The sequence below is a fragment of the Chinchilla lanigera genome, unplaced genomic scaffold (assembly GCF_000276665.1).
Source record: "Chinchilla lanigera isolate Chin_1 unplaced genomic scaffold, ChiLan1.0 scaffold00055, whole genome shotgun sequence".
Lineage (NCBI taxonomy): Eukaryota > Metazoa > Chordata > Mammalia > Rodentia > Chinchillidae > Chinchilla > Chinchilla lanigera.
Genome location: NW_004955456.1, coordinates 7,015,613 through 7,026,440, shown reverse-complemented (window position 1 = coordinate 7,026,440; position 10,828 = coordinate 7,015,613). Strand labels below are relative to the sequence as shown.

At 44.1% G+C, this 10,828-nt stretch overlaps 1 long non-coding RNA gene across 1 annotated transcript; it reads right to left on the bottom strand.

Annotated features, from left to right (window-relative positions):
* Window positions 1–4,811: 4,811 nt before the first annotated feature.
* On the bottom strand, window positions 4,812–6,145 carry LOC102013385. Its single transcript, XR_262885.1, has 3 exons — window positions 5,925–6,145; window positions 5,616–5,854; window positions 4,812–4,897 (listed from the first exon to the last, which is right to left on the bottom strand). It is a non-coding gene; the product is annotated as an uncharacterized LOC102013385 (long non-coding RNA).
* Between the last annotated feature and the right edge of the window lie 4,683 nt (window positions 6,146–10,828).

Sequence of the window (10,828 nt, the reverse complement as noted above, 5' to 3'; positions counted from 1 at the left end):
TAGTCCTCAGAAATAGATTCACAAAGGACCCAGATGTTGTGAGACAGCTTTAAGGACTTTGAAATGCCTCTGATAAACATGCTTACAAAGTCCAGGGACCAACTGGGTATAATAAGTGGAGAGATGGGGAAATTCCAGAAAAGAAAGGGGAGTGTAGAATTCTATATGCAGAGATTTCAAAAATGGAAACAAAATAAAGTCACTTCCAGTATACCAAACTTGAGAAAACTTCATAATCAGACCTGTGTACAAGAAACAAATACCAGGTAGAAATTCAGATCAACAAGAAGGAAGGGAGTGGGAAAAGATAAGTATGCTGACATTTGTAAAAGCTTCTGTGTTATTTCTATCTTAAAACTCTTTTTAAATTGTGATTGTTAATTATGATAAATTGCGTGAGGGGTAAGAATTGCCTAACGTGTTATTAAGCTCTGGGTGTGTCTGTGGTTGACTGCCACATAGGCCAGCAAACTGAGAAAGGAAGACCCACCCAGGATGTGGGTGGCATCAACCAATAGGCTTGTAGCCTGCATGGAATAAAAAGGGAAAGAAGGAGGCAGTGCTTCCTCTTTTTGGAGGAGCTCCAGTCTTCAACACTAGCTTTGGAGGTTGGTCTCCAGTTCCTTCAACTTTCTAACACCAACTCTGCAGCCTTCTAACACAGCCTCTCATTGGTTGCTCTACACTGAGCTCCCAGGCCTTCAACCTTCCACTGCCACTGGATCCTTGGGTTCTCCAGTGTGCAGACATTCATGTTGGATTCTTTCTCTGATCTGGTGGATGGTCACTGGGATGCTTCTGCAAGCCTACCTAATAAATCCCTTTGTATAATCATACACATATTTTATATTGATTCTGCTTCTGTAGAAAACTCAAACCACAGTAATACAAAATTCAATTTATTATTTAAAGAAAAAGCACTAATAATGTTCTCATAAGGTGTATTATCTATGAAATGGGGGTGCTGCTGGGTCAAGGTATATTGGGTAAGTCACTGGTGTGTATTGTATTCTGTAGAGGAACCCCTAAAACCTAATAATGCAAAGATAGAGCTAGAATGTTCATAGAAGAAAATCAGAACAATAACCAATTAACCTTCAAGGACAGAAGGAAAATAAAATCCAGTAATAATGAAATAATGGATCAGATGATAAGATGCAATTAGCAAGTTGGTGGTATTAGCTCCTGTATGATAAATTGCCCAAAACTTAGTGACTTGAAACAACAATAAATATTTATTGTCACTGACAGTTTCTGGGGGGTAAATCCTTTTTTTTTTGAAATGGGGTCTTGCTATGTTGTGCAGGCTGGCCTTGAATTCACTTTGTAGCCTAGACCGGCCTGGGACTGGTGACAATCCTCCTGCTTTAGCCTCCCAAGTGCTGGAATTATAGGCATGTGCCGACATGCTTGGCTAGAGGGGTAAAGAATTTGGGAGTGGCTTAGTTGGATGTTCATGGCTTGAGATCTTTGATGAGATGGCAGCAGAGATTAGCTGGAGGCTCCCAGGATATGAGGTCTTCCAGGGGCCTGCTCCTCTGGCTGCCAACTCTGTGTGGCACTTATGTGACTCTTCATTTGAGTCATATCTGCTAAGAAAGTTTTTTTTTTTTGTCTTTTTGAGACAGGGTTTCACTATGCAGTTCAGGCTGGTCTTGAACTCACTTTGTAGCCCAGGTTGGTCTCAAACTCACCAGGATCCTCTTGCCTCCACTTCTGGAATGCTGGGATTACCCAGTTTAGGAATTTCTTTAAGCACAGAGACATGCCAAACATTTCTCTTATGTTACTTCTTAGTCTTTCAGATGAAGTAGTTTTTTTTTTAAATAGGAAATTATGGGAAGGTTTTTCTTTTGCTGCAAGAGTTTTTTTCTTTTTGTTACTTTTTAGAAAAAAAAATTTTTATAGCATTTGCATCCAGAACTCTTTTATAAGGCCACTGTGGTAAAACTAATCTGTCAGTCAAAAATAAAAATTTCAAGAAATTATATATGAGCTGTGATCAAAATATACAGTGAATATTTAAATTTAAAAATTTATTATAGTAAAAGACATGCTGCCATTAATCCCCTCCAAGATTCTCCCCCTCACTTTGAACAAACTCATTCTATTGTTCCTCGCCACTTTCTGCAGCAGTTCTGGAAATCCTCTTGCCTGTCCTTCCAAAGTATGATATAAAACATGGTAAACTCTGCTGCCATGTGCCATCCAATGGAAAGGCAGGCTCATAAAAACATGCTAGTGTATAATCATTCATCTTTTTTTTTTTTTTTGGTTTTTCTCTGGTACCAGGAACCGAACTCACGACCTTGCACTTGCCAGGCAGGCACTTTGCCGCTAAGCTAAACCCCCAGCCCCAATTGTTCATCTTATTCACCAGAACTGTCACTGTGGGACTTCTGGCTCTTCCCTGAAGTCAAAATAACTATGAAAAGGAACATTTTGAATCAATTCAGCTCAACAAGACAGCTGTTATAGTGCAACTGAAGACACACAGGAAAGAGGATTTCCAGAGCTGCTTCAGAAAGTGTCAAAAATGATGGGATAAGTGTGTTGGAAGTGATAGGGAGTATCTTGAGGGTGATTCATGGTAGCATGACTTTTATCGTAATAAGTTTTAAAAAAATTTTTAAGCATCCACTGTATTTCTTGATCACATCTCAGAGGTGCAGTTAGTTTCACACCTTTTTTTCATCTTAAAATGTTTGTGGGATTGGTGTGTACATTATATAGTTACATGATTCATATGAGTTAAAAGAAAACTAGTAGAGTGAGTGTTCAAATGCATAAAGATTTGCTTACATTTGATTTCCTTTTACCTGTAATTACATTTAATTTTTTGCTTACATAATAATTTCCGTGGGCTAAGTCCTATGGAAATCCTATGTTGAAGAATGTGGACATGTACAATGGCTTAGTGCTTTTCCTGTTGCTGTAACACTGTAACACTATCGGCTGGGTGATTTATGAAGCAAGTTTATTTAGCTGCTGGGACTCCAAGGGCAAGTGGTGAGGGCCTTCAAGCTACATCACAGCATGGCAGAAAGAGGAAAGGCAAGGAGGGAGGCACACATGAATTCCCTCCCACGACAGAGCCATCCCCAGGGTAGTCTGCAGCCAGCCATTCTGGAGTGGGAGGCAGCCAAGACCTATACACTTCCCATCAGGCTCCACCCCCCAATGCTGCTCCACTGGGAATTAAAGTTCAACGCATGAACTTCAGGGGCAGGGGACAGTCCAACTGTGGCATATGAATTTTTCTGTTAGTACATGTTTGCAGTACATAACATTCACCTTCTTTGTGTGGTCTTGGTACATGTATATAATACATTAATTTCTTTTTTCATCCCCTTTCCTTCCCCTCCTTCCACCTTTTGATCCTTTTCTCACTTGAGAAAGATCTATTTCTCTATTTCCTGTTATGTATTTTTTTTATTTTGCTCTTTATATTTTGGGTTTCTTATATAAGAGAAAGCATGCTATAGTTAAGCTTTGTGTCTGATTTATTTCATTTAATATTATGGCTTCAAGGTGCATTCATTTTCCTGCAAGTGACTCAAGTTCGTATTTCTTTATGGCACAGTAGTACTCCATGGTGTGTAAACACCACACTTTCTTTATCCATTTATCTGTTGAAGGACATATAGGCTGCTTCCAAGATTCAGCTATTCTGAGTTGAGCCTCTGTAAACATCGTTGTGCGTGGATCGCTGTGACATGATGTCTCTAACTCTTTCAGGAAGATTCCCAGAAGGGGCACAGGCAAGTCAAGTGGAATTTCTAGCTTTAATGTTTTAAAGAATCTCTATTCTGAGTAAATAAGGTCTAAAATGTACAATAGATATTGTGAAATGTGAAGAAATTGTTAAAAAGGAAAAAGGATCTAGGGTAGGGGAAAGGGAAAAGAGAAAAAATGCAAGTTAGCTATACTATTAGTATCTCAGTTCATAGAAAAGAAAGGTTTGTGCTAATATCAATTGGAGAATTTTTTATGTCCATGTCTTGTACTCTGAGTAACTACTTTAAAGATAATATTAACTGTTGTTACTCTACTTTTATCTTGTTGTGAAATTTTATTTTACCTCTTTTCCATAAAAAAAAAATCTCCATTCTGATTTCCATAGTTCTTGTACTAGTTTACATTATTGCCAAATGGGAAGGAATTGATTTAACAAAAGAGTATGATTAGGTTTAAAGCAAGATGTTGGGAAGTCAGTTTGTAATTTAAATAGGTGGCACGTGTGGACTGCAGGTCAGGGATTGTTTGTTATGAAAATCACTTAATTGTCTACTATTTGGCAGGCAGCACATACCAGGAACTCCTTTCAACTTATTAATTAATAATTAATAGAGACTGTCACCTCATATACCTGCTCCTGTGACAGCAGCATGCTCAGGGCCAGACCTACCCCAGATTATTGTAGGAGCAATCATAGGTAAGAAGTCACCTACTCCTGGTTTGTTTTTTTTTAATTTTGTCATCCTCAGGATTGAACCCAGAACTTCCCACTGAGCTACATCCCCAGACCTGTTTTATTTTGAGACAGGGTCTTACTAAGTTGCTAAATTGCCCAAGCATGCTCGAATTTATCTCAGCCTTCTACAGTTCTGGGATTACAGGTGTGGGCCGCTGTGCCTGGCTGTCTGCTCAATTCTGTTTTTCTTGGGAACATCCACCTACATACAACACATACAGCCAGCCTTCTGTGTGTGTCGCCAGTGCGTATGTGTGAGGTTTGGGTGGAATAATGATGTGAGGGCAGTGAAAGAAAATTTAAGGATCATTAACATGAGAAGAAACTCAGTATTTAATGGGATAGACATCATGTGACAGTTTTCAAACATACAGATGCTCCCTGACTCCTGAGAGAGTTACTTCTTGATGAGTTTAGTGTAGGCTGAAAAATAAAGTAAAAAAATGCACTGAATACACTTACCCCACTTTATAGCTTAGTCCACTCTGCCTTCAGTGTGCTTGGAACATAGTAGTCTGCAGTTAGGAGAAATCACCTAACACAAAGCACGTCTTACGGTAAAGGGCTGAGTATCTCAAAGACACACACACACACACATGAAGGAGGGGCGGGGATTTGGAGACACAGGGTACGGAAACACAAAATAGCCCCTAACGCCTACTTCAGCCTCTGGCGGTCTGCCCTCATGTCCCCAGGGCTGACTGGGAGCTGTGTCTTGTGAGGGTGACTTTGTGTTCTCAGCCCAGAAAAACACCCTAATTCAAAATTCCAAGTATGGTGCCTCTGGCTGTGTGCTGCTTTCACACCATCCTAAAGGGAAAGTCATTGTAAGTCAGGGACCGTCTGGATGTCACCAGCAGCCCAAAGTCTTTCTGTGTTCTGCTGGCTTCAGATGGCAGACCCCTGCCTCCACCGTGACTTTTGAGCCCCTTCTCCACCTGCAAATTACAGAATCTTCACCCGCAGGAGGCAGCTCTTGCACGGAGTCCGTGCTGTCCCTTTGCATAAACTATGGTTACAATTTCTGCAAGTCTGAGCCTTTGCAGTGCCCTCTTCTTCTTTGGTGTGTTCCGTGTGAACAACCAAGTCCCACTTAACTTCTGAGCTACAGCGATGTGTGGGGGATTTGAAAGCCACTCACAGGAGCATCGTGAAGAGGGTGCATCTGCAGGTGGTAAGGAGGAGTCTTGCTTTCCTTCTCTTATCCTCCCCTTCAGCTGTACGAAGATCTGAGCTGCTTCTCCAGACACAGGCATTCAGAAAGCCTTTGTCACAACCCATGTCTCGCTGTCTGTGTGGGCCTCACCTTTCCTGGTAGGCCGTAACCACTGGGCTGACTGTCCAACCCCAGGCTGGATGAGTTGTATCAGATGGGGTTCACTAGAGGAACAGAATATATATATATATATATATTTATATGATATCTAAAGGCTTTATAAAGTAAGCTTACAATGGCTGTCAGCAGAGTCAGGGATAGAAGAATGCAAAAGGGCCATCAAGGTTCTGGAGACAAAAGGATTCAGTCAAAGGTCAAAGGCCTACAGTTTACTGCACAGTCTGGTGCGAGTCCCTATTGGGAAACTGAAGGGTCTGTGTTAGAGGCTGAAGGAACTGGAGGCAGATATCCAGCGGAGATGACAAAGATGGGAGCTCCTCCAAAGACAGAGGGCAGACTTCCTCCGCCTTCCTCTTTATTCCATCCAGGCTACAAGCCGATTGGCTGGTTCCTGAAAGACCCGGATGTGGGTGGGTCTTTCTTCCTCAGCAAGTCCATCACCCAGACACATCCAGAACTGTGCTGTGCTGCTCCAGTGGGCATTCCTTATTCAAACTGTCAAGACCACTAACTACCACGTGGGTTACCTACCAGTTCTCCTTGGCCCAAGAACCAAGAAGAGACGTTGCCGTGCTAGATTCACTTTAGACAATTTGGGTCCCCGCGGGCCAACAACACTGTTGCTGAGAGATGCAATAATTCATTCAATTATTCATTCAGCAAATACTTCTTGAACACTATATGCTAAGCACTGTTCTGGGCCACAAAGACGCAGCAGAGATGAAAGCAACACACACCACCTCCCTTGTATTTACATTGCCCCGGGGGAAGGAGGCACTAAACCATAGCTAGAAACAGGGTGGTGGATGTTCCATTTTTCTAGTGCTCCCACGGGTATCTTTGTTTCTGAGTCACACTCGGCACCAACTCGTTGCTCTGGGTCCTGGCACAGCTGTGGACCTTGACCACCTGCGCCCATGGTGTGGGTGACTGCGAGCCCCGCTGAGCTTTAGCTCCAGGGCAGTGGCAGAGGCTGGGTGCGAAGTCACTTTCTGGGTCTGTTTGAAAATTAGCACCTTGGCTCACTGTACTGCTATGGCCATCTTGAAAACCATCATAAATCACGACGAAGGGACTCTGCACTTTTCTTTTGCACCGGGCCCCATACATTAGGTGGTCGACAGCACTTTAAAGATGTGCTGGCTTTTTGTTTGTGATTCAGAATGGGGCCCCACCTCGTTCTGTACAGCAGGGTGGGTTCTGTGGAGCTGAGCGGCGGGGCTGGCTCTGCAGAGACAGGGAAGGGAAGCAGTGATTCTTTCAAAGTTCCTCTCCTTGTAGGTTTCAGTGGGAGGTAGTGGCCTCATCTGGAAGGTTCAGGTGAACTGGGCCCTCATGACTTTTGTTTCTGTTTTCTAAACTGGCCCATTTCAGTTTGGTTTGCTCACCTAGCACTTAGCCTGAGTGAATCCATTCTGACAGGGGCTTTTTGCAGGTGTTCAGTCCAAAATGGTGGCCTTCCAGCTGGGCGTGGTGGCATGCACCTGTAATCCCAGCACTCTGAGAGGCTGAGGCAGGAGGGTTTGAGCCCAGCCTGGGCTACATAGTGAGACCCTGTCTCAGAATAAAAAAGGGCTGCAGATGTAGGTCAGTGTGAATGCTTTGGGTTCAAGCCCTGGGAAGACAAAAAACAAAAACAAAAATAAGAAACCCCTAAACAAGTGAACTCCCATAAATTTATTTTGCAGTTGACAGACCAGACACGAGATGTAAGAGAAAGAGGGACTGGGGTGGAAGCCAGGGGTTTTGCTGCTGCCTGAGGTGGCGTGGGTTTGAGGAACAGAGAGTGGAGGAGAGGGAGGCCTCTCTGCAGCCTGGTTATCACAACACAGAGCAGGGCGTTTAGATTGTGGAAGGAAACCTGCGTTTTATGGAAAGAAGAAAGAATTTGTAGCTTGAAAAGCGAGCAAAAGAGAGCAACTTCCACCAGGACAGTAGGGTTAGAATTTAATGAAATGTGTGGAGCCAGGTAGCTTTTCAAAATAACACTGGATAAGAAGGTAGCAGGCACCTAGGCTGTCTGCACGTACAGTTAGGCAGTAAGCTGGGCTCAGCGGTGCATGTCTGCAGTCACAGCACTCTGGGAGGCCGAGGCAGAAGGATCACAAGTTCAAGCCCAACCTGAGCAACTTAAAGAGATCCTGTCTCAAAAAAAAAAACCAACAAAAAAAGAGGGGAGAGAGGGAGAGAGAGAGAGAGGGAGGGAGAGAGGCAGGGGGAAAGGCTTGGGATGTAGCTTAGTGCTAAAGCCCTGGGTGCAATCCCAAGTAGCGCGCGCGCGCGCGCGCGCACACACACACACACACACACACACACACACACACACGGCGTTAAGTCTTTCAGATGACTAGTGATGGTGACTCAGAGAAACCTGCCTTAGATCTTCTCATTATCTCGAGGTGCACAGCCAGCGGCCTCCCTGCCTCTGTAGCTGGACCTCGCAGAAGAGGCTGGCAATCGACAGCCACCGTCTTTTAAGAACCGGAGGTGTCCACTCACAGGACGTTAGTGCCTTGATCTGAAAGCCGCTGAAACAGATCTGCCTGCACTCCTGGCCCAGCGGAGACAGTAGCTGGAGTCCGTGGCCCACAGAGAGAGGGGTCGTGGAACTTTGGGACTAAATGATTTGGACACGTATTCGCAGAGAGACTGGTTCTAAAGAAAAAAAATCATTCCAAACATTAAAACTCCAGTGGTAATAACATTGGTATCATTATTACTATTTTTATGTCCTTTTATTTCATGTTAGTCACGGAAGTTACTTAAAAGAGTAATAAAAAAGAAAGTATAATTGTTAAAAATGAAAGATGTTTTCGGTAGGGACATTTAAACTGGAAAGCTCAATATAAGATTGTGCTCTTAACAGAAGTAGTCTAGTATTCCTCAGACTGCTGACCGGGCTGTGGGCAAGTCGCTGCTCCCCTTCTCCCCCAGGAGGACGGACAACGACACTGGCCAGGAATATTTTCATTTTTGTTCCAGAATGTAAAAAAAAGGACCAAGCATTATTAAAAATAATTGAAGATTAAGGACAAGGAGGCGACCCATAAGAGAGGCCCACAAGCCCGAGATGTGGCAGCTGAACCTGCAAAAGGAGGCGGTGAGAGTGATGGCAACACGCAGGCGTGGAAGGAGCCACGGTCCCGGGTGCCGGGGAACTGAGCAGAGGGCAGGGAGCGCCGTCGGCACCGCGGAGCGCGTGGTCAGCGTCTGAGCGCGTTGTTAACGCTGTGCTCGCTGCAGTTGCACCCACGGCTCTGATAACATCCTCTGTGGTATTTTTGCCCCCGTCTGGAATACTTGCACAATTCAAGTCTGGAATTTTGTCCCGTCTCTCCAGTCTCCTCGGACCTAAACTAACCTTAGAGCGTGGGCCCGCGGGAGAGGCTCGTGAGGCTCGAGTGGGGGATGTTCATGTGTTTTGGGAAGTGGGGATCTGTAGAATTTGTCAATCTGTAGGAAGTTTGGGTTTGAGTCACAAGATTGCTTGGGGTCAGGTTTCTGCCCTTTACCTTATCAGCTAAGTTAATTTACAGGCCTAAAGTATTTTTAAGGGGTTTAGGAAATTATTTTATTTTAGAAATTTTGTTTTTCTTAGTGCACGTTTGCAACTTGTACTCCTCACATCCTCCTGAGGAGCTGGTGGCACACGGATGTCACATCTCCGTTCCCACTTCACTTCCCTTCCCCTTCCCTGCCCCAACATTGCCAGTTTTGAAGGACCCATGTTCCCCTTGTCTCCCTCAGTGATTATCTCTTTAATTATTATCTCTTTTATAGAATGTTGCAAGTTTGGGGCTTGTCTCATGCTCCCTCGAAGGAGTCAGGTTGTGTATTATTTACTCCTGGCTGGAACAGCCTCTAAGTGAGCTAAATTTCCATTGAGGAGGGTCACACAAGCAGTGTTTAAGAGGATGGTTGAAAAATAATGATGCGAGGAGACAGTTTTCCCCCTCTCCCTCTGGAGGCTCGCTGGAATGAACTGACAGTAGATAAACAGGAGAAGGGACACGTGTGCGTGTTACACGCATGTGCACAGCAGCGAGCCCATGGTGTAATATACCCCAGCTCAACATGGTTCCGGAGCTTACGCATCCCTTTCGATGGGAAGAGAGGGGTGGGGATGCAGACAATTTTTAGGGGAGTAGCAAGTGACTTTTAAGGGAATTTGCTAGGTTTGTAAATGATTCTCTTTAGAACGCAGAATGGGAGAGGGCTATGTGTGACAAGGCTGTCCAGGTGTGTGACCAAGTGCCATCCTTCTCAGGAAGCCCGGGGCAGGGAGCAGAGGTCTGTACTTTAAGCTGCCGCAGTGACAGCTCTTCAGGCATCTGCTCTTCTCCATGTTCCTTTAATTTGAAATTAAAGCACACAAGGTGCTAAATTAAATTAAAGCACCGCATTTTGGGGTAACTGTCCTCAGACTCCTTCGAAGGTTTCCCAACTCCACCTTGACCAGCTGGTCCTCAGTTTCCCACTGTGACAGGAGCCCTCCTCCTCGCCCACTCACTTCTCTGTCTGTTAGACCTAAGGACTCATAAGGTTCCTTTTGTTCGTGGGGGTGTAATTCCTCATTCTGTTTGATTCTTTGGCCCTGGGATCGTCCTAGATTTGTCTGTTTGGAGCATCTTCAAATAGCCCCTTGTGCCCTGTGATGTTCCCACCTCATTTCTTTTGAGCATCTCCTTATGTGTTGATTATGAGATGCTCTGAGAACGTCTGATATCCGCTCTGCCACAGCCCGGAGGCAACAGTTCTCCAAGGAGCCCTGAATTTTTGTGGCAGTGGTGTGTTAGAGACAAAGATATTGCCATGTCTCTGCTTCTTCTTTTAGGAAACATGTCAGTTGAAACACGGATAATAAGTGGATGGTAGATGGGGAGATTATAGGTACACAAGAGAGCGTATGAGGTGTGACCTAAAACATGGTAAACATTTACATTTTTTTTTAATTTAATTTAATTTAATTTTTTTTATTTTAAAGAATAAAAGAAGGATAACATAATAATAGGGGGGAC